Source organism: Felis catus, chromosome X (assembly GCF_018350175.1).
Source record: "Felis catus isolate Fca126 chromosome X, F.catus_Fca126_mat1.0, whole genome shotgun sequence".
NCBI lineage: Eukaryota > Metazoa > Chordata > Mammalia > Carnivora > Felidae > Felis > Felis catus.
This window is the reverse complement of record NC_058386.1, coordinates 14,395,863-14,419,382: the sequence shown is the minus strand read 5'-3', so window position 1 is coordinate 14,419,382 and position 23,520 is coordinate 14,395,863. Positions and strand designations below refer to the sequence as shown.

At 43.5% G+C, this 23,520-nt stretch overlaps 1 protein-coding gene across 3 annotated transcripts in view; it reads left to right on the top strand.

The window, feature by feature from the left end:
* The window catches only part of RAI2 (retinoic acid induced 2), a 375,422-nt gene that overhangs the window by 147,905 nt on the left and 203,997 nt on the right, over positions 1-23,520 (top strand). For all 3 annotated transcript variants that reach the window (XM_045050658.1, XM_045050657.1, XM_045050656.1), the window contains one exon: positions 19,158-19,250. The gene's annotated coding sequence lies outside the window, so the exon portion shown is untranslated. The remainder of the gene's footprint in view (positions 1-19,157; positions 19,251-23,520) is intronic.

Genomic DNA, 23,520 nt, shown 5'->3' with positions numbered 1-23,520 from the left:
TTAATCCTTGTAACAACCCTATGAGGTGGTTATAGGTGAGGAGACTAAGGAACAGAGTAGGGTTGCAAGATTTAGCAAGTAAAACTACAGGATGCCCAGTTAAATTTGAATTTCAGACAAACAACAAATATTTTCAGTTGTTTATTTAATATGTCCCATGCAACATTTGGAACATACTTATGCTAAAAAGTTATTTGTCATTTATCTGAAATACAAATTTAACTGGGCATCCTGTATTTAATCTGGCAGCCTACACAGGTGAAGCAACTTGCCCAATATCACACAGCTGGCAAGTAGCAGAGCCAGGATTCAAACCCAGAAAGTCTGGCTCTGCAGTCCTTGCCCTTAGCCACCTTTCTCAGAAAGATGAAAGTTACATACTTGAAACACAAGGGACATGTATTCCTTGCAGTGGTTCTGGGAGAAGTTTCTGTCCAGAAATCACAGTGGCTTGCTGTTTGAGATGACTGTTGAAGGAAGAGCTAGTCTGGTGAACCCACTTCAAATGAGGTAATGGGGCTGTGATTGGGCTACATGATGACCAGTCATGGCTGCCCTAAAACAAAGATGCCTGGTCACAAGCAAGAACTTTCTGCCTTGGCCCCATTAAAAGCTGGATGGTTTGGAGGCACCAGCTTTTGGAGGTTTAAAAGCTGGGTGGCTCAGTCAGTTGAGTGTCCAACTTCAGCTCAGGTCGTGATCTCATGGTTCTTGGGTTCAAGCCCCGTGTCAGGCTCTGTGCTGAAAGCTTGGAGCTTGGAGCCTGCTTTGGATTTGGTGTATCCCTCTCTTTCTGCCCTACCCCTGCTCACGCTGTCTCTCTCTCTCAAAAATAAATAAACATTAAAAAATTATTTTAAAAAGCTGGATTGTTTGCATCTGAATTTGAAAAAGAGGGTTTGACTTGACCTCCAGCTGCTGGGAGAATCTTTTCAAGGATCAGTTGTGGAGTCCTATAGAACCATCCAGTTGGCACACCTCTTCTTGTGTCTGGTTGGAAAGAAGACATTTTCTACCCACCACCCCGTCAGGCATCCCTGGTCTCCAGCACTCCCATTAAAATGTAAGTGGATAATCTGAGATCATCTGAATTTTATCTGCCCTTCACACCAAGAATCTGAAAACGGGGTTTGCTGAATTTTATCCCTGAGCAGAGGGCAGCATCTTGGATACCTTGAGTGTGTAGTTTTTCACGTCAAACCCCCCACCTCAGGAATAGGCCCTTTCATAGATGGTGGAAGCATAAAATTGGTAAAACTCTTTCACCAGGCAACTTGACAAGATCTATCGAAATTAGAAATGGGGATCCCCTTTGAACCAACGATTGCCCTTCTACAGACACACTCTTCCACATTTGTGCAAAGTGGTGTGTGGACAGGGTTATTCACTGTAGCACTGTTGATAGTAGCAAAATATTTGAAACAACTTAAAGGATCTTCCAGAGAGAATAGAGGTAAACTGTACTACCTCTATATAGTAGAATTCTATATGGCCATGGAAAAAGGATTAAGAAACTCTTGCATGAATGGGAACAACCCTCCAAGACATATTGTGAAGTGTAAAAAAATGTAGAGTGGAATTTGTATTGTGTAAGTTGGCAAAACACTTTCAGAGGGAATGTGCTTATGAGTGTGTGTGTGTGCGCACGCGCGCTCGCCCGTGCGCGCATGCGCGCTCGCCCGTGCGCGCATGCGCACATTTGTTTGTATATAAAGAAAATCTCCCTGAAAGGAAACATAAGGAATGGGTAATATTAATTGCCTACAGGGAAAGAAACTGTATGGCTGGGGACAGAAGTGGAAGGAAAAGTATAGCCTTTTATACTTTAAAAAAGTTGGATCATGTGCATTCATTATTTAAAAAAGAAATATTAATAAAAAGAAAAACTCCTCCCCACCACAGACTAAAAAGCTACCTAACTAGAGCCAGGGAGGGAGGCAGTGGGAATTGTGATCTACAATTCTCTCGGTAAATTTGGAGATAAAAATGAGACCATGTTTCACTTCCTGAAAGTTTCCAAGGGGTAAGCCATGAGTGTCTTCCTACTTTTTCACAACAAAGGCAAGAGGGGCAAATGCCTCCACGCCAAACACACCCTTATCACTTCCAGTACCTTTGGGGAGGCAGCAATATATTTGTCCTCAGTGTCTTCTGTCCTGCCTTTCAGAAATTCTCCATGCTTCAATTCACTGCCTCTCATGGGTTTTTCCTCGGGACAGCTAACCCAGGACCAAAAATCCATCTGGGATAGGTGCCCCTTATCTAAGAAGGTCAAGGCCATTATTAGTCCCACAGTCTAGCAGAGAAACAGACATAAGCCCCAAGTCCAACAGTTGCGAATTTCGTTGTGGAGTAGAGTTGCTTTCTGCTCAGGCTGTCACTTGGTCCTTTTCACCAAAGCATCTGAGTTTTTGCACACACCTCGGGCACGGGAGCTGCTGTGACAAGTACACTCTTGCTCATGTGGGGTTCAACTTCCTGAAGTTGTGGTCTGAGAGCACCCTGCAAGTGCTTGGGGAAGGGGTAGAAGCTGATTTTGAAATTCAAGTAGTTGGTGAAAAACAGCTTCTGAGACACCATATAAACTTGGATTTCTATTTATTTGCCTCACAACTTCTTATGGCACTTATTGTGAGACGGCACTGCTTTATGCACCTTATTAATTCATTTAATCTTACTAACAACCCTATTAGGTAGTTGCTATTAAGATCCCCATTTTACAAATGAAGATAACAAGAAGCAGAGAGGTCAGTTCACTTTCTCAAAGTCACACAGCTTAGTAATTGGTGGAGTTGGAATTTAAATCCAGGGCTCTGGCTTCATAATGCATGTGTTTCTCAACATGAGAATAATGGAAAATTGGTGAGATTTCAAAATCTGACGCCTTGAGCACTCCCTGAAGAGACAGGTTAAGTCCATAATAATGATCAAGACTATTCTAAGGGTTCCAGACCTGTCCAAATAATGAACTGAATTGGCATCAAAATGGTCTGGACAGGTCTGGAACCCCTAGGGTATTCTTGGTCGTTAATGTGGAATTATTCTGCTAGTTTAGGAAATTCTCAAGACATCTGACTTTGAAATCTCATCACATTTCCATTTCTCTTATGGTTTAATTGCAGATATTTGGGGAGAAGACTTTCATCTCTTCCATCAGCAAAGTTGATGCCAACATGGAAATGCTCTTATTCAAACTGGCCTAAGTGTTCAGACGTATGAGAAAAAGATAGGGCAGTTTTTATTTTGATTTCCAGTATTCAAAATGGATGCGAGACCCAAGGAATGTCTGCTACCTGATAGGGCCTGGAGCATGACTTCAGCTAAACTATGTAGCAAATGAAGAGTTAATTCGGGTTTTTCCAAGTAGTCTGTCATATCTCTTCTTTTGCCTTCCTTCTAAATACCAAAAAATCCAGACAAAGGTAGCAATTTTCTCGTGCCAGTCACCGTCATTTGTGTTCATCTCACGTCCTCGCTCTTTCCCAAACAAGGGGGAGCAGTGACGTCCATTCCCCATCACCCTAGGATCACACTACACATCACGGCCACTGACTTCTGGCTTCCCCACTGTAAAGCAACTTCCAGAAGATGTGCTCTGCGGGGCTGGGAGAAGGCCCCCTGCAAGGGCTATTTTACTGGGCTGTGTTCTGTGACAGCATGATCCATTGGCTGTTCTTTGGAAGACGATATAGTAAAAAGAATTGGCCCCTGCTGGTGCTTAAAAGGTGCTGGAAGGGGAGTGTTAATTTATTGCTAATATACACTGCATTAAAAATAGAAAGAAAAATGTCTTTTGTTCCCACTTTGCCTTTTTGTGCTCAAAAACCAGGGCAGGGGGTGGGGAGACCTAATGGCCATCATTAGAGGTCAGGGTTTGGTCACAACTAAAGCCTGTACCGCTGGGCTGAGAGGCAGGGAAAGAAAACCTTTGTTCCATGCATGTGTGGAGGCTTCCTGAAGGAAGAGGTCTTCTGCAGAGTCCAGGACACACTTGCTACACTAATGTTGGGCGTGTTTACTTCCTGGATCTGGACCTGCGGAACCTGCATTTGCACCTCCCGCCAGTCCACCTCATGCAGCACTAATGGGCTCCAGAAACCTTTAGTGTGCTAGGTCTGCTGGCGACAGGCTCGGGATTCCCAAGAGCTCGCTTCAGGGCTCTGGAAACAGTCCGGGAGAGAAGAACAGCCCTTTGGAGGGGCATCCAACAAATAGCCTTTGGATCAAACACTTGTGGACTCGAAGTAGTCAGACAGGAACAGTATTTAAGGGAGATGCAAGGAGGCATTTGCAAGATTCAGAGTTGACTTTGTCCCGCACTTGGGTATTTTTAAAAGCTGCTTATGGGTGTTCAGGCCCTGAGAAACAAGTATACCCAAAGGGGAAGATCGACAGAATGAGAAGGCTCACCATATCTTACCGTGAGATATGACTCTACTGTGCACTCTGAGGCTCGTGGGCTCAGTCACCAATTGCTTCCTTCCATACCTGGTAGTACAGCGTAAACCGTCCCTCATTTTGAGGAAGCTAGTAGATCCTCTGGGAATCCGGCTTGGCTGCTGTTGGTATTAGTTTCAGTGATTAAGTAATTTAATTAACGTATTTGGAGTTTCTGCCGCCTTTAATAGAATATGCCTTTATAAAAACTCCTATGAGTTAAGGCAAATGTTTATGTGGAAATAGCCTAAAATTGCCTCCCTGGCCAACTTGGAGGAGGGAAATGATAGTAGCCTGGATCTAGCTACCTATACTGCTCTTTGGGGGATTCCAAAATATATGATTCCTTTTCCCAGAGAAAAATTGACAGTAGCCCCCCCTTATCTGCAGAGGATATGTTCCAAGACCCCCAGTGGGTACCTGAAACCATGGGTAGCACCGAAACGTATGTATACTATGGGTTTTTCTAGCCATACATACCCGTGATGAGTTCGATTTATAAATTAGACCCAGTAAGAGATTAACAGTAATAACTAATAGAACAATGATGACAGTTACTGAAACAAAAGTTATGTGAATGTGGCCTCTCTCTCTCTCTCAAAATATCTGCACTCACCCTTCTTGTGATGGTGTGACATGATAAAATGCCTACGTGATGACAAGAAGAAAGGTGAATGGCATAGATACTGTGACACAGCGTTAGGCTACTGCTGACCTTCTGAGCATAGGTCAGAAGGAGGGTTAGCTGCTTTCTGATTGCAGTTGACTGTGGGTAACAGAAACCCTGGGCAGTGAAACCGTGGATAAGGAGGCACTGCTGTTAAGTGTATTTTTCTCCACTGACTCCCTCACTGTTCTCTTCCCTCCCTCCCTCTTCTCAGCCCTTCCAATTTATCTAAATCTGCTGGAAATGGACTAGCCTAAGCCTTAAATGAGAAAAGTGCAGGTGGATGGAGTGGTGGGTGAGAGAGGCAGTGGGGAGAAGAAGCGGTCTTCCCCACGGGGCCTGGAAGCTTCAAGAAGACAGTTGATTTCTCAGCACTAAGTGTCCCTCCTCTGGCCTACCCACTCGAGAGTGACCCCCTTTCAGTTTAGTCATGTTGTGTGTTCTCCGCCTCAGGTGGAAAGGTCACCCACACAGCCTCCCCGAGACGTCTCCCTGTGAGTGGGCCCTTGGCTCTTCCTTTGGGCTGGGTTCCCCGGCTTTGCACTGGCCGTGTGTTTTATGACCCAAAGACATCACTGTAAGCCTGAAGCTGAGTAAGAAAGCTGTGTGTTCTGGCCTTTGGGTAGGAAAAGGGGTGGGGGTAAGATGAGGCTTGAGGGTGAAAAGTGATACAACCAAAAAATAAAAATAAAAATTAATACGGAATAAAGACTATACTTAGATTTGTTATTTTTATGTCCTACAATCAGCAACCACAGCTAAAACCTTCCTCCTCTGGTAATAAAAATGTGATTGTCAATCACTGCTGGGAAAAATACATTTTTTTGTGGCATTATATTTCACAAAAAGTCTGAGTGACCTTTGAATCTTAAATTGCAGCCAGGCTAATGTGGCCCCAGTTATACAAGTCTGTTCTCCTTTTCATCTTGTCCCCCCTTCCTTCCCGCAGAAATAAAATGGTCCAGATCTGCTGCCAATTCAGGTATGACATTAATCAAAAACCCAGTAGAAATGAGAAAATCATTCCAGCAGCAGGCAAGTCTTAGAGCTGTGAGCCAGGACATCCAAGTTTGCCTCTCAACTTACTTGAAACCCACAAAAAAACCTTGTTTAATCAGAACCTAATACCAGAGCCAGGCGGGTTCTCATGGGTAAATATATTAACTCGTGTTTGGCATCAGTGTCACTCACCACCCCCGACCACCCCCACCCTAGAAAGAGCAATCTGTCTTTCGAAACTGTTTAGTTTGTACAGATTATATATAACTTCCATTTCATATATTTGCGTTTGGTATTTCTGTGCCTCTTATACTCATAATTGGGGACACACATGGATGGCACTGAGAGAGGAGTTCTTAAAGATTTATCACAGCAGAGGAAGGAGCACAAAGAAAATGGTAAAACAGCTTCCCAGGAAGATGATAAATTGGGTTGGTAGAAAAATCAGCTTTATTTTCCCGTTTTTCCCTATGATACACATGAGATGTGGAGCTAATTATGATCACTCCAAAGCTTATAGCAATGAAAGGGATAGAATGTTTGAATCCCCTTGGTCCTGGCTGCCCTTAGCAACCACACTTAAAGGGCTCCAGTGTGGAGCATTTAACAACTGTGACCAGGGCCAGCCCATGAAATGAGCTGGTGGGGGTTTTTGTCACCAAAGTATTTCTGTGGGGGGAAATTCAATTCTGAGCCAAGACAACTGGTCAACTGCAGCTCTGTTTCTCTCTGGGATGCCGAATAGGTCATAGTAACCTCAGTACAACTTGGATTTCTCATCTGTAAATGCAGCAGGATTCTATTTGAAAGTGACTAAGTTCCTTACATTGGAATTATTCTAGGATTTTGGAGTAGAAAAACATTTCATTGACCTAATTTTTCTTCTAGGGACATGTAAATAAAGTTAAATGTGATAATTCAGATGGCCTCTCTCTGGGCCACAGATAGAATGTCGGGTAGATGAACTAGTAAGTAGTTTGAACCTTTTCTGGGTTATGCGTTCCTCTCAGAATCTGATGAAAACTCTCGATCCTCTCCTCAGTAAAACCACACATATGCCCATTTATGCTCATGTTGTATGCTGCACCAAGGGTGGCGGGTTCCAGATTCCAGTTAAGCACTATCAGACAGGGGGTGCCTGGCTGGCTCAGTCGGTTAAGGGTTTGACTCTTGATTTTGACTCAGGTCATGATCTCACAGTTCGCTAACACCGCAGAGCTATTTGGGATTCCCTCCCTCTCTCTCTAAACAAACAAACATTTAAAAAAAAAAAAAAAAAAAGAACTACCAGACAGGAAGGGCGCCTGGGTGGCTCAGTCGGTTGAGCATTTAGCTTGTGATTTCAGCTCAGGTCATGATCCCAGAGTTGTGGGATCAAGCCCCCTATCAGACTCTGCACTGAGCATGGAGCCTACTTAAGATTCTCTCTCTGTCTCCCTTTGCCCCTCTCCTCAGCTCTGTTTCTCAAAAAAAAAAAAAAAAAAAAAAAAAAAAAGCACTACCAGACAGGAGACATTTTAAAACCTTTCTGAGGCACTAAAGGTCTGTAACTCCATTATACAGCTCTAGGCTGTGAAATCATTTTAGCATTTACTAGTTCATTAGGCACTTTAGCTTCCAAGATCATTGCAGGCCAGAGGTGAGGGACAGCCCTCAAAACACCTACTCACCCTCTTTCCAAGGTCTTTTCCACTTTACTTTCCTCCTGGGTTAGACCCCAGTAACATTATATTTCACAAATACATATTAGCACCTACTATGTGCCAGACACATACATTTTAAAAAATAATGTATGTAATACTAACAAAAACCCCTTGCAATAGATAATATTGTCATTCCTGTATTGCAAGTGAGAAAACCAAGTCCCAGAGAAGTTAAATAGTCAAATTAGTGAGTAGTGGATCTGGGTTTTGAAGTTATCAATCTGGCTCCGGAGTCTGTGCTGTTAAGCGGTATGCCTGTTTTGAAAGCATTTAGGTAATGGAGGTTTAAAAACAAAAAACATTCTGTGAAAATTCTTCAGTACTTACAATTTGTACATATTTATATATGTATGTTATACTTCAATTTTAAAAATTTACTTTAAAAAATTTATACTGGTTGGGAATCATTTTGGCAGCCAAAAAAAAAAAAAATCTCATAAATGGTGGCTTAAACCTAATGGGATATTTATTATTTAACAAGGAGGTGGGTGGTCTCAGAGTTGATCTGGCAGTTTGGTGGCACTTCACTGACCCAGAGTCCTTCTACTCTCCCTCTTGCCCATTCTCAGTGCTCTGGCGAAGTCTCTCCTCCTGGTCACAAGATGGCTACTAAGCCTCCAACTACTACGTCTGCATAGGAAGGGGTGGACAGGAAAGGAGGTCTCTTCACAAACTTCTCTCCGTTTGTAAAGCTCCCCAGCAGATTTCCCGTTAGTCTCATTGGTCAGACTGAAGTAAAATGGTCACCTTTGTATAAGGGAAACCGGAGAAGTGAGTCTCTGACTTTTCCAGGCTCTTTGGGCAACGATGGAGAAGGGAGAAGGGTGAGAATGAACATTGGGTATCCCTCAACAGTGTCTGCTACACAGTCCCACGACACCTCTACACTGAGAGAAGACGAGAGGAACAGAAGTGAAGGGAAAGCCTTCTTTGAGATCAAAAGTAGCCAATTACTGTTTTTCTCTAGATCATACACAAAAAAGCCTCACAGTGATCCCTTCAGAGGAAAGTGTAGAATATAGCTGATAGTGAAAACCGTTTGAAACAGCAGATTTCAAAGTCTCTCCCATCAAATTGGGGGGATGGCCCCTTAACCAATGGCTTAATTCGAATCTTTGAAAAGTGACCATTTCATTATCTTCCTTAATGGAGTATGCAGCAAATTTAGTGTGTCTCCCAGACACCAGGCTAGATTTAGCCAGATGGTGCAAGTTGTCCAATCTCCTATTTCTTGTGCGTTTTTAGCAGTTTGAATGCCTAAAGGGAGTGCCATTCTGGTCAGAGGAGAAGAGGAGTTGGTTAAGTGGTCTTGCCCTCAGCTTTGTGTCTGGGTGGCAATGAGCCTTCCCCTGTTCACATTATCTACTAAATTCCTTAAAATTCACATCTGGGGTGGGGGGACCATTCTTCTGCAGCTTTAAAGAAGCCTATCACCGCAGTGTTCGGTTTGTGGGGTTTTGTCTTACTTTAAGTTCACCCAGAAGATGTTGAGACAAGGATTCTGGTATAAATAGTTTCTTTGGGTGATGAAGGAGACTGTAAGGAAGCGAGGAAGTGAGACAGGGAAGGGAAGGTAGCGAACCAAGGGTGTATTATGAAGTCAAACACCATGTTGGTTGAGTAGAACTTGATCTCACAGGGAAATTCTGGGGAGACAGTGTAAAACACACACCTGAAGGTGAGAGAACTGGGGTATTTATACACCACTCTTCAGTATTTTTGGAGGATGACTCCTTCCAAATCAGGTTCATTCCCTGGTACTTCCATCCTGCCACATCGGTGCCTAGACAAATTTGGCCTCAATGGCTAGAGATAGCCCTCACACAAAATGTAGTTGGCATTTGGAAGTGAGGAGAGTAAAAGGATGCAGTTTTCGTAAAATAGAAGGATAGACCTGAGCAAGACTTCAAATGTCATAAAATCCAGAGCTCTATGTTCTTCCTCCTCCCCATTTCATAATCAAAGTAACTGTGGTCCAGACAGTTAAGGTCTTACACTTGCCCAGTGGCTGGGCTGCAGTGACAACACAGTCCTCTCCCCTTTTTATCTTAGAGTTCTTATCCCTGCCATGTTATTCACAAACCAGGGGGCGGGGTACTTAAAATAATAAGAGGTTATCGTCAGGAAATTTAGAAAATAATTTTTGTTTGTGTTAGTATTAGTGTGTGAATATTAAGAAAACATAATTGTTGAAATTAATAAATTGGTTATGGGACAAAGTAAAAATAATCATGAGGCGCCTGGGTGGTTCATTTGGTTAAGTGTTCAACTCTTGATTTTGGCTCAGGTCATGATCTCACTGTTGTGAGATCAAGCCCCTCCTCGGGCTCTGTGTGGAGCCTGCTTAAGATTCTCTCTCTCCCTCTCCCTCTCTCCCCCTCCCCCCTCTCTCCCCCTCCCCCCTCTCTCCCCCTCCCCCCTCTCTCCCCCTCCCCCCTCTCTCCCCCTCCCCCCTCTCTCCCCCTCCCCCCTCTCTCTTTCCTCTCCCCCTCTTTCCCTCTCTCCCTCTCTCTCTCTCCTTCTCCCTCCCTCCCTCCCTCCCTCTCTCTCCCTCCCTCTCCCTCCCCCTCTCCCTCTCTCCCTCCCCCTCTCCCTCTCTCCCTCCCCCTCTCCCTCTCTCCCTCCCTCCCTCTCTCTCCCTCCCCCTCTCCCTCTCCCTCTTTCCCTCCCTCCCTCCCTCTCTCTCCCTCCCTCTCCCTCCCTCTCCCTCTCTCCCTCCCCCTCTCCCTCCCCCTCTCCCTCCCTCCCTCCCTCCCTCTCTCCCTCTCTCCCTCTCTCCCTCTCTCCCTGTCTCCCTGTCTCTCTTCCTCTCTCTCTCCCTCCCTCTCTCCCTCCCTCTCTCCTCTCTCTCTCGCCCTCACCCTCTCTCTCCCTCTCCTGATCGCTCGCTCTCTCTCTCTCAACAACAACAAAAAAAATCACACTCTTTCTCTGCACATATTCCTCCTGGGCATTAGATGATCTTCCTGCAGCTGTGAACAAGGCTGTTCTCAGTTCTGGGTTCTGCTTTGCCCTTTGGATAATCTCTGAGCTCTTCTGTGTAAGACTATTTAAATACAAGACACCATGTGATGTAGCCAGCCCCATCCTCTTGTAACACTTCTAGTGCTTCTTAAAAATGCAATGAGGAGGGGCGCCTGGGTGGCGCAGTCGGTTAAGCGTCCGACTTCAGCCAGGTCACGATCTCGCGGTCTGTGAGTTCGAGCCCCGCGTCAGGCTCTGGGCTGATGGCTCGGAGCCTGGAGCCTGTTTCTGATTCTGTGTCTCCCTCTCTCTGCCCCTCCCCCGTTCATGCTCTGTCTCTCTCTGTCCCAAAAATAAATAAACGTTGAAAAAAAATTAAGAAAAAAATGCAATGAGGAAAGAATTTGCAAAGTCCCACAGGGAACTGGAGAAAACTTTCAGGTAAAGCTCTCAGTAGGAGAGTGTTTAGGAAAACCTTAAGGACAAAGAAGGCTCAGCTTCACAAGGAGTCCTGAAGTGAACCGCTTGGCCAGTTGTTCTCCGGATGCTCTATTCTCTGACCCATGGAGGCTGCTCTTCACCACTTCTGGGGGCTCCTGGGGCCCTTCTGGGTCTCTGCCCTCTTCTGATTTTCCTATCTCTTCTCTAATCTTCTTACCCAACTTACCCATTTCTCCTACACTAGGAAGGACTTAATTCTGGGTCAGAGATCAAAAGAATTGGAGCAGAAGGAAAGTGAATGGCATAATTTTATAAAAGTGTTTGGATTCACCTCTCACTGTTAAGTAGGTTTGATATCTTTGTACCCAGAGGTTCATGGCTGGATTTTCCAAATGAAACTCTTTAGAAGACTCTTCTGCAGCTTCTTCCTTTTGCTTAAATGGTAAGATAATATGCATAAGGTAAAGCCTAAAACTTTCAGGTGTATAGCACACTAACTTTTAACAAAGTGAGCACAGCCATGCAACTAGCACCCAGCAAAATGCTTCTTACATGCTTCTTCCTTTTGCTTTGTTGCTCTTCCCAGTCATTACCAACATTCTCAAAATAAAGATAATCTGTTACCATAGGTTAGTTTTGCATATTTTTAAACTTTATATAAATGGAAGCACACAGCATGTACTCTTGTGTCTGGCTTCTTTTGCTCAAGTTAGGTCTGTGAGGCTTATCTACAGTGTCGTGAGTAGCAGTAATGTATTTCCTTTTTTGTTGTTGATAGTATTCAGTCGTATGAATCACCTGCAAGTTATCTGTCCATTTGGGTCCTTTGCAGCATCTTAGTACTGAATTTCAGAAGGCCGTTGGGATGGGATGGGATCATAATTATAGATTATTTATGTCTCAAAACGTATGTCAACTGATTGACAATGGTCAGTCAAGCCTATTTATTTAGTTAACGTGTATATGGAGCTTACCATGTGTCAAACACTGACCTAAGTACTTTATAATTATGAACTCATTTAACTTTCAAACCAACATGTGGAGGTAGGTCACTAGTATTACTCCCATTAAACAGATGCAAGAGCTCAGGGGAGTTGCCTAAGGTCACATAGCTAATATCCAGAAAAGAAGAAAGTTCTGGCCAATGGAACTAGCTTAGATCATGTTCTCGACTGTGCCTCTTGTATATACTTCTATTATAGCCCCCAGAAACTGTAGTATATGTCTGTATTTACCTGCCTTTCTGCTCCTCTAGACTGTGAACTTGAGTGCAGCATCTGTGTCTTATCCTTGCCAGTGTTGGTTCAGTGAATGAGCCAGGGGCTTTGCTGAAGTAAATGCTTGCATGAGGAGTGAGTTAGTGTGGGGCAATGAGCTCACGGGCACCCTTTCTTAAGGTGCCTGAGATTTCCTTATATTTTCCTGGTGAGAACTGAGGGAACAGGATCTGCGAGCAGATAGGAAGGAGAAAAGAAAAGAGAAAAAGAGATGAGGTGTATTGTAAATCGCTTGTACCTTAACCATGCAAACTGCTCAAAAACAGTTTTTATCCCGTAAACCAGAGGAGAGAGTGAATAGAAACAGCCTAAAGCCGTGCTGTCCAGTAGAAATATAGGGTGAGCCCTGGGCGTGGTTTTTAAATTTTCAAGAAACCACATTTACAAAAGTGAAAAAGAAGCAGGTGAAATTAATTATAATTACACATTTTATTTAATCCAGTATATCCAAAACAGTATCATTTCAAAACGTGATCAGCGTAAGAATTACTGATGACGTATTTTAGAATCTTTTTACTTGGTCTTTGGAATCTACACAGCTTAACTTGGATCAGGCATATTTTTTATTAAAGATTTTATCTTTAATTTTTTTTAATGTTTATTTTTGAGAGAGAGAGGGAGAGAGCGAGAACAAAAGCGCAAGCGAGCAGGGAAGGGGCAGAGAGAGAGAGGGAGACACAGAATCCAAACAAGCTCCAGGCTCTGAGCTGTCAGCACAGAGGCCGATGCGGAGCTGGAACCCACGAACCATGAGATCATGACCTCAGCCGAAGTCAGCGCTTAACCAACTGAGCCACCCAGGCACCGCAAAGATTTTATCTTTAAGTAATCGCTACACCCAACACAGGGCTGGAACCACAACCCTAATATCAAGAGTTGCACGCTTCATCAGCTGAGCCAGGCGCCCTGGATGAGGCATATTGAAGTGCTCAACAGCCACCTGTGACCAGAGGCTACTGTACCTTGAGCCTTACTACTCAAAGTGTGGTCCTTGGAACGCGGCAACATTACCAGAAGTTTGCTGGAAATCTCACAATCTCAGGCCCCATCCCAGCCCTACTGAGTCAAAGTCTGCCTTTTAAAGAGCTCCTGGGGTGATTTGTTTGCATATCAAAGTTTGAGAAGGGGACCTAGTGATCAGCTGCATCGAGAGGGTATTTTGTAATGAATGGCAGATAACAGCTCCCTGAATCACAACCATGGGGTCTCTCATTAACACTTCATTTGTTTGCTTCCCTCTTTCTCTTTTCCCTCTCTCCCTTCCTCATTTCCTTCCTTCCTTTCTTGCTTCCTTCCCTCAACTGGTTCCCACATTAAAAAGAAGACTTTTTCCATCTGCTGCTTCAGTCAAATGACAGTGCCAAGCTATTAAATTCTGCCAGCTCATCCTTTGTGAATGAAGGGAAGTGGATTCAGCCGCAGCCCTATCTTTCTGCCATTACCCTGTATGAAATGTCCTTCAATTAGTATGTGCTGGGTCCCCTGCAAGACCCCCTGCTGGTTTATGTCACTTGTGCATTCACCTCATTGGTTACCAAACATCCCTATTATTAAGCCATTAAAAGCCAGGCTTGTTCACCTGCCAGCCCTTTAGTTTCCTTTCCCATCTCCTGGACGATTTTTCCCAGATGGGATTTTAGTGATTCTCTCCACATCCCTCTTCTTTTTTATCTTGCAGGACTTTATTTCCTCTGTAGCCCTCTCTTCTTTCTCTCCCATTCTCTTTCTCTGTCCCCTTCTTCCTCCCCTAACAGAGGGTGCAATCTTTCTGCAGTTTTTTAATACCACTCTCTCCCCAGGAGAAGGTAATTACTTGGTTGAGAACAGGTTGGTTATAGCCGTGTGCGCATTCACCCAGCTGAAGCCTCGTCAGCAAGGCTGTTTCCGGCCCCCGCTGGCTCAAGAGACATTTGGCAAGCCATCGCTTTCCAGCCCCATCCAATTGTTTCTGCCAGTTTGATGAAATTGCAGGGCGGGTTGCAATATTGGCAGTTTGAAAGTGGATATCGCATAGGATTACAGAGTCATATTTTGAAAACTTGTTTTTGTATATTTTGTCCACCTGTATGTTTTTAGAGAGCAGCGAGATGTAATTTTAGCAGTGTGTGTGTAGTATTAAGCTTGAATTTTCAGAGACACAATTGGGATGAAGACAGAAATGCTCAGCCTGTGGGAAGGTGCTTTATTTTCAAATTGACATTTCACCAAGGGGGCGATGGAAGCTTCCCATTTTGCCCTCCTTGTTCTGGTATCTCCTGTTGCCGATAGCAGGAAACGGCTAGCTCTTCTGGTGAGCCAAATCCACCAGCCTACTGTTTTTGTACGGCCAGTAAAGCTAAGAGTGGTTTTTACATTTTTAAATGGATGCAAAAAAGTCAAAAGACAAATATTTCATGACACCTAAAAAGGATATGAAATTCAAAATTTCAGTGTCCATAAATCAAGTTTTCTTGGCACACGGCCGCACCGTTCATTTATGTATTGTCTGTGGCTACTTTCCCACTGCATTGGCAGAGTTGAGTGGTCATGACAGATGGTCTGGCCTGCAAAGCCCCAAATATTTACTCTCTGCCCCTCTACAGAGCCCCTCTGCTTTTTTGACTGACCCTTGATCATAAGGCACCAGTTCTCAACTTGGGCTGCATCTTGGGGAGCTTTAAAAATGACCGGTGCATGTGTCCCACCCCTAAAGGTACTGATTTAATTGTTTGGGATGTATCCTAGAAATTGATCATTTTAAAAACTCTAGGTGATTCTGCTTTGCAGCCAAGGTTTAGAACCACATGACCCAGTATAAGGAGATGTAAAACTTGATTCACTCATGACGATTTGAGGACCTAAAAAGATACTCCCTTACATAACATGGAAATACTAACTTCCTTTCCTTTCCTTGCTCTATCAAGCTGTTTCCGATTCTTGCTTGCTTGCCTAGTTCTGATTTCATGTCTTTTCCCTATCTGAACGTCTTTCTACCACACGTTTCCAAACACCATTGAAGAAAAGTAAGGAAAGCAAGGTTAAATGTTGGTTGCTTCTAATTTTAGGACCACCTCCTTGGGGCTTCGACTGGGAATTCATGGCTCCTGTGGGTAGAGCCAGGTCATGGTAGCCGTTGAATGCCTAGCCGAGAAAGTCCCTTCTTCCTTGATCATCTGGCAACATTCTACTTACCCCTCTTCCAACAAAAAGCTTAAGAATTGACTTCTTAATGAAACTCTTCCTGCCTGCCCCGCTCCTCACTCCAGACCTGGTAGAACTGCCCCATTCAGGCTTTGTATCCCCCTGCAACTCTCAGAGACTTTTGCTCTAGCAGCTGAAGCGCCAACTGGCATTTACTGGTTTATATGCCTGTCTCCCTCCACTAGAGTGTTGTTTGTTTGGCAGTAGGGCCATGTCTTATTAGTCTCTGTGACCCTTGCTCCCAGCATCATGCTTATTATCCAGAAGGTGCTCAAGAAATATTTTATAATGAAAAAAAAAAGGAAAAAAATGAAGCTTTGTTTTTTGGGGGCAGTGTGGTGTCTCCTGAAATGCCGTCACTGATACCGTAAGGTGCAGGTTGGAGACATAATGTATTCTTATGTATTCACTGAAAGATGAACCTCTGGCTTTGGCAGAAAGCTTTGGTGGAGAACACTAACACGGCAAGACAAGTCATAGGGATCTTTATTGGACGATATCAGATGGCATGAGCCACCACACTGAAGACAATCGGGACTACTCCAGGGGTGGGTTCACCAGGGGTCCATAGTATCCCCACTGGAAAGTCTGTATTGCTCAGGAGAAATTCTTAGCAATTACTTGTTTAAAAAAACTCAACTGGAGACTTGCCCATCCTTTGGTTTGAACCAGACCTCTGGATTCCAGCTCAAATGGCCGACTTGCCCTCTCTCTGAATCTTCATCTCTCTTTACTTATTTATTCTCTCTCCTGTCCACTGGCCTAAAAACTATACGATGGGAGAGATTATGTCTCTTAATTCGCCACTGCATACCTGTACATAGCATGGTACCCAACACATAATGCCTATGTGATAAATAATTGCTGAATGAATGAAAAATGAATCTGCAAAACCCAGAGCTCCAGTTTCTTTCATGTACTGGTGTGGATCATGGTGTTCAACCATCCAACATCCAGACCACTTCAACTGATGAGTCTATAGTTCAGGTGTTCTTAACCTTGGATCTACTGACACTTAATTGGTCCTTAGATAGAATTTAAGGAGACAATGACTGCATGGAAAAAAAAAACACCTCTTTATTTCTACTGACTTTTAACTGAAATGTAGCTTTTCCTTCAATAATAAATGTAGGTAAGAAACCACAGTAGTGTATTAGCAGGACCTATGATTTTGTTATCATTTGAATCCTTTATGCTAGTCAGCAATTCGGAATTATTGTAGTAATTATACCTGCCACTAAATTGTGTTATTTATTAATAAAGAAGCACACATACTATGTCATAAATTTATTGAATGACCAGATTAATCTTAATTAACCTGAATGAATGCATTAAAATTATAATGATGTCATATCCAAGTAACTGGACTCCTTGGTAATCCTACACATGTTATTTTATACATTTAAAAATAGTCCTAGAAGGGGTCCTTAGGCCAAGGAGCCCACACTGCCAAGGGAGCCCATGGTACAAACAAGGTTAAAAGCCCTTATCTACTTCTCGTTAGATAGAACACATATCTAGTTAGATATGTGGATCCTCAATAACTCAATAATGAGTTTGTAAAAAGAAATACACGTTTTTAGGTATCTTATACTTCAATAAAATTTTTTTTAAGTTTATTTTGAGAGAGGGAGAGAAAGCAAGCGAGCAAGCAAGCACACATGCACACATGAGCAGGGAAGGGGCAGAGAGAGAATCCCAAGCAGGCTCTGTACTGTCATGGCTAATTCCGACGTGGGGCTCAGTCCCACCAACTGTGAGATCATGAGCTGAACTGAAATCAAGAGTCGGGTGTTTAACCGACTGAGCCACCCAGGCACCCCCAATAAAATGTGTTTTAAATTGGCCTGAACCAATCACGGCAATCCCATATCAGTAATTAATTTCAAAAAGGATATAGGGCCCAGTCTGGGCTGATGAAACGTAGGAAGAAATTCTGCCAGGGGGACTACAAAGGCGACATGGAGAGAGAATCCCCTCTTGGTTTGCCCTTTGTTGTGTCTGCATGTTGCGCCTGGAGTTGTTCTGGCCATTTCACAGAGGGGGACAGAGCCAAATCGAGCTGGAGATGCGACATCATGTGCTTGGAGTCCATCCCGCCTCCGGACGCTTGTAATTGGACTAATATATTTTCTCATTTTTAAAATCAGTTTGAGACCAATTTTCTGTTACTTGCAGTCCAGTGCATCCTTACTGATACGTAGATATGAACACAGGAAGGGGAGTTACCTTCTTTAAGCCCCATTCTCTGATTTACACCATGACCTCCAAGAGTATTTGGCTTCTTATTGTGTCTGTTTGAAACCTCAGGACATGATCACACTGTCATTGTGTGGTCTGAGCATGAGTAGCTCATGATCTTCTCTTGGTACACGCTTGGACAGCTGCTGGTTGGGAGGTGCACACGTTGACTGTTGCTGTGGAGTTTTTACTCCAGTCTTTGAGTCCTGGCAAGGGAGGTGAAAGTACAGCAATTGTACCCGTTCCAGACACAGAGAATACCAACACAAACCTGATTACTACTCCTGGAATTAATAAGAGCGTTTTCCTCTGATGCTGGCTGTAAAACACTTCCTGAGCATAGATGAGGGAAGAGTCTGCTACAGACACCTTCACAGATTCTGCTTCTACTGTGAGATGGTTGTTCAGCTCAGGAGCTGATTCCCTGCTGGCTGCTGATCTCCTATTCACACCTCAGTGCATAGAGCTTGGCCGACCACTTGTGGACCACACTCTGACTACACAAGTTGGCAGCTAACATGCACCGATAGGTTAGCTTGGGCCCTATTCACTATCCATTCAACTCCCTTTTGTGAGCTTAGCATTACCTAAACTTAGATGTTCTTCTCTGGCCCCCGGGCTTGGAAAGCTGCGTGACATCCTCTAGCGTATCAATTGCATGAATCTTGTCAAAGAACCAACTTTTGGCTTCGTTGATTATGCTCTGTTTTATTCTCAGATTTTTGTCCTGAGCTCTAGTATTTTCCTTCCTTCTGCTTTCTCTGGATTTGATTTGTTGTTTTTCTTTAACTCTTTGAAATGGAAACATAGATCACTGATTTGCAGCCTGTCTTTCCTACTACATGTATTTAAAGCTATAGTTTCCACTCTATCCACTGCTCTAGCTACACCCATCGAGTTTGATATACAGTGTCTTTATCATTAATTCAAATGTTTTATCATTTCCATTGTGATTTCTTCTTTGACTCATGGATTATTTAGAATTGTATTGCTTAATATTCAATCAGTTGTGAACTTTCTAATCCTTTTGTTACTGATTTCTCGCTTAAGATCACTGTAGTCAGAGATCACACTCTGAATGATTTCACCCTTTGAAATATGTTGAAACTTTGACGAACCAGTATGTGGGAAATTTTGGTAAATGTTCTTGTGCATTTGAAAAAGAATGCGTGTTCGGTTGTTGGGACTGCCCGCGTTTTGAACCTCTCTCCATATTTCATTACCGTTTTGTCTTTTTCCTCTTTTCAGACTCTAGCGTCATATCCCGTAACGTGACTTCCTGCTGAGTGCTCCCTGATATCCAACACTAAAGCTACGAAATACGTCTTCACTCACGTGTAGGTAAGTTGCGTCGAATTTGGACAGCCACTGCCTTTTCTCTAGTTTTTAGGAGGCAATCAGAGGTGCTTGCTCTGTACTAGGGAGAATTAGCCTTAGCATTCAGACCTCGAAATGCAGCAATACCATGAGAAACCGCTTCACTTCCATAGAGGGTGATCCAAGTAAATATCCCCTTCCTTGATAAAAATACACTTATACGCATAGATACAGTTTCTGTCTGGAAGCAGGTGGCAGGAGTCACAAATGGCTGTGGAGAGGGTGGGCTGGAGAACCTGGGCTCTAGCTCATATATCACTGACACATATGCAAGATGAACTGCACGTGGCAGCGGCCACATGGTTTCAAGTGCCTCTGGGTGGCTGTTACATTGAAACCTAAAGATAAACTGGAGTAAAGGTGGATCCTAGCTGTGATATTGTGAACCTGTGAATAGTGTGAGAAAGTATATGCCCACTGAGGCTTTAGGAAATATGTATGACCCTCCCTAGTCCCTTGCTGTTCCATATGAATCTATCTAAACAGTGATGCCTACTAAATACTTAGCTCACCTGACTCTGAAGGCTATGTAGGCAGCTTTACCTCCATATATGTTTTCCACGATCAGAATACTTTAGGATAAAATATGCAGAAACTCTGAGTCAGTGTTGAAGAGAATCATTGGAAAAGAAAGACAAGAGAGCTGAAGTAAATGGCACAAGAGCAATGCTCTGCCTCTGGATGATATTAAGGAGACTGAGGCAAAGCAAACTAGGTGGTCAAAACTTCATTTCTATGGTGGTAGTAGTGGAGATGGATGGAAGGCAGGTTCTCCATGTGCTTGACCATTAAGACCTCAGGTCAGAGTTAAATCTCTGTAATCCTGATTGAAGGGACTTGGGCAGGGTTTATGGAGAAATGGTTCTAAGTATTCAAGGACTTTCCCTCCATGGTTGACACAAATTCACTTCTCCATACAGGTTCAGGGAGCAGTTAGTCAAGGGTTCTAGTGGGTCTTCCCTCTTGAGGGAGCACTAATGTGATGAACTACAGCCCCTGTTTCTGCAGTGGGACTTGGGACTGCAAATGGTCCTTGTTTTCTTCCTCTTCCTCTGTCCTCTCTAAATTCTCTTCACCTGCAGCTCCTATCTCTGCTGGCTCCGTGGCTTGCCCAGTGATATGACCTAAACCCTTATTCCTGAGGAGTCTAAGCCCTGGTAAATATTCCCTTCCAGACTGAGGTTGACGCACTCATCTATTCGCAGTCTCCTCTGGACAAGGGAGTACCATGAGGTGCCCAAGCATATCATCTGGGTTTCATGTATATTCCTCCCTGGCCCCACCCCCTGCCACCATGTAAGAGCATCCTTACCTCCTCTTGCTGAGTAGGATCAATCCCCGCTGTAAGATGGTCGCTACTCTATTTGCCTGCTGAACCCAAGACACAGGAAGCACAGATAGTCCAAGTGGCGTGTTGCTATATCCTCTGAAGGGGGTTGGGGTGGCAAGAGTGTGCCCCCTTTGGGACATCCTAATCAAGCAGAGCCCAAAGCTGAAGGGATGGAAAGCACAAAGTCCCCCACTGGGTCACCGGGAATAATGGCAGGTGGGATCACTCCTGCCTCCACTTCTTGGTTCACAGACCCCTGTACTCTTCCTGTGGGGAGCACAGTACCATACAGAGGTGTCTGAATCAGTGTGTATACCGAATCCTAGATGATGGCATTCCGTCCTTGCAGAGTCTTGCCTCTGAGCTGGCATTTCAGCTGTACCTTTAGCAGGCAATCCCATTGCTCTATGATGGCCAGTTACATTCTGAACAGTACGGTATGTAATATAGCCAGTGGATCCCATGATCATGGGCTCACTCGCTTACCTCTGGTGCTGTGAAATGAAGCATCCTGGTCAGACGCTACATTATATGGGACTGCATCCTTGTGTGTCAGGCATTTTGTAAGCCCTTGGATAGCAGAGCTGGCTGAGGTTCTGCAGACAGGAAAGGGAAAACTATATATGTGGAATGAATATCTGTTTCTGTGAGAATGAACTGCTGGGTTTTCCAGAGTGGAAGTGACCCAAATGAAGTCAACTGTTACCAAGTGGCCCATCTGTCTCCTCAAGGGAAAGTATCATATTGGAGGCTCAACATAAGTCTATGGTGCTAACAGGTTGGACATCCTGAAGTGGCAGTAATAGATTCCTGTTGGGCCCATGTGTGACCTCCATCTCTGCCCCTGTGGTTACTCTGTTGTTTCCATTGTGCCAATTCTGTGGTGGCCGATGACAAAGTCTGGATGCCATCAACCAGCCAACTGACTTTGTCTACTTCGTTGGCCACTGCCTCATCCATGGTAGGTGCTTTCTGGTGGGTGTTAACATGAGGATCACGGATCTTGATTCTTTGTACCCATTTCCATATATTCATCCACATGCCACAATTAGTCACCAGGCTCACGGAAACATAAGGAGGCCAAGAATTGTATTCCAACTTAATATGCTTAGAAAACAGAGCAGGAAATATTTGGAGAATAGCAGTAATGACTGCCACAGTCCCCACTTATTGTACTCTGTTAGAGAGGTCTCAAATCATGTTCTTTCTCTAATGTTGTACAGAGTTTTAGTGAAAGTAAATGTTTACTTATCGCTTTTGTTCTTCCTAGAATCCAAGCGATGGATGTTTCCTTAGGGGTGGGTTAGAGACAGTGTAACTGTTGGGTTTTACTCAGAACACTATTCCTTTATGCTTTGTTACTGGTAAAAACATGTTATTCCTGGCATTTTCTGTCCTGTTTGGGAGGAGCTTTTTAAAAGCAGCTGTTCAATACTCACGCAAAGAGTCTTCTGGTGAGCCCACCCAACCAGTCTGTTGATCATGCCCATTCACATCCAAATCCCACTGAAATACAAGTCTGGCCTCCTACCACACTTATATTACTATTTATATATTTTTGGCCCTCGATTGATTCTCTCCCCAACTACATTACAAGCTTCTTGAATGCTGAGACTATGTCTCCTTTCTCTTTATAGCTCCTGTTCCTAGGACAATATCCTAACCCCATAAAATGCTTTATAATACTTGTCACTAGTGACGAAGTGATTCTAGAAAGCAAACAAAACAGATTTAATGACAAAGATAGCCACTCATGCAAATAATGCAAGGCAAACAGTCCTCAAAGGATAAATAGGACCTAGAATGTTTTTTCCCCTGGGGCACCCACTGATCTGATTTGTGTGCTCTGACCTCTAGCAAATGGAACTTCTGTGTGTTGAGCCCAGCAAGTTGGAGGGCCTGGTTGACATTTTATGTGGTGAATGTTCAGAGGATTGCAGCTCCTCAGGAAGGCTTTATTGAATCTGTACCCCAGAAAACAGGACAACCTTCGCTAAGTCTCTGTCAATTAAAAGAGGGTAACCATTTTATTTTATGTGTAAGACCTTAAGCTGCTCATGGCAACATGTTCAAGTTGAAAAAGTCCATCTCAGGGCCCTTGCTTCCTATCTCTATCCCTTTCCCTATTTGAACTTTCACCCCAACCCAGAAGCAAAAATCGAAATGCCTTCTATTTGGGGGAAACCAAGAAATTGTTTTGATATTCTCTTTTATGACCCAAACCTATATATTACTGGCTGCCACAGGGTTATTTCCCCCTGCACACTCATCATTCATAGCTACAGGGGTGAAAATAGTCCAAAATGGTATGTAATGTCTGTTACACATTTAGATGCATAAATTTGGTTGTCAAGATGGTGATTTAATAGAAACTTATAGGTTCATTGTAGACTATTTTTAATGCCTAGGATTTTTTTTAAGTGTGCGCATGTGCATGTGTGTTGTTTTTATTTCTGTCTTCTTGGAAATGTTATTTCTTTGTTATATAGGCCTACTTTATTTATCATGGTCTGGACCTAACAAATTTTGGCAATAGACTTAGAGTAAATTAAGGAAAAAGCATTTATTCTCTTAAGAGTCAGGAAATAAAGCATTTTTATTTCATATCCATAATGTCAGCGATAAACCCAGAGTCTCAAGTCCTGTAACATTAGGCATGGAAGTTGACTGTGGGCTTTCTCATTTTAACATATTATTTCTTTGGGACTATACATCATTAACATTGGATTAGCCCCCTGAGAATTCATGCTGTTGAAAAACAAAATTCATCGAAGTAAATTTTAAAGATCATATTGGCTTTATTCAATGATTCATGAATCAGGCAGTATCCATCTAGCAGATAGAAAGGAGTTTCAAGGAGCTGTACAAAATGAAAGACTTTTGTAGGCAGAAGGGAGCAGGAAC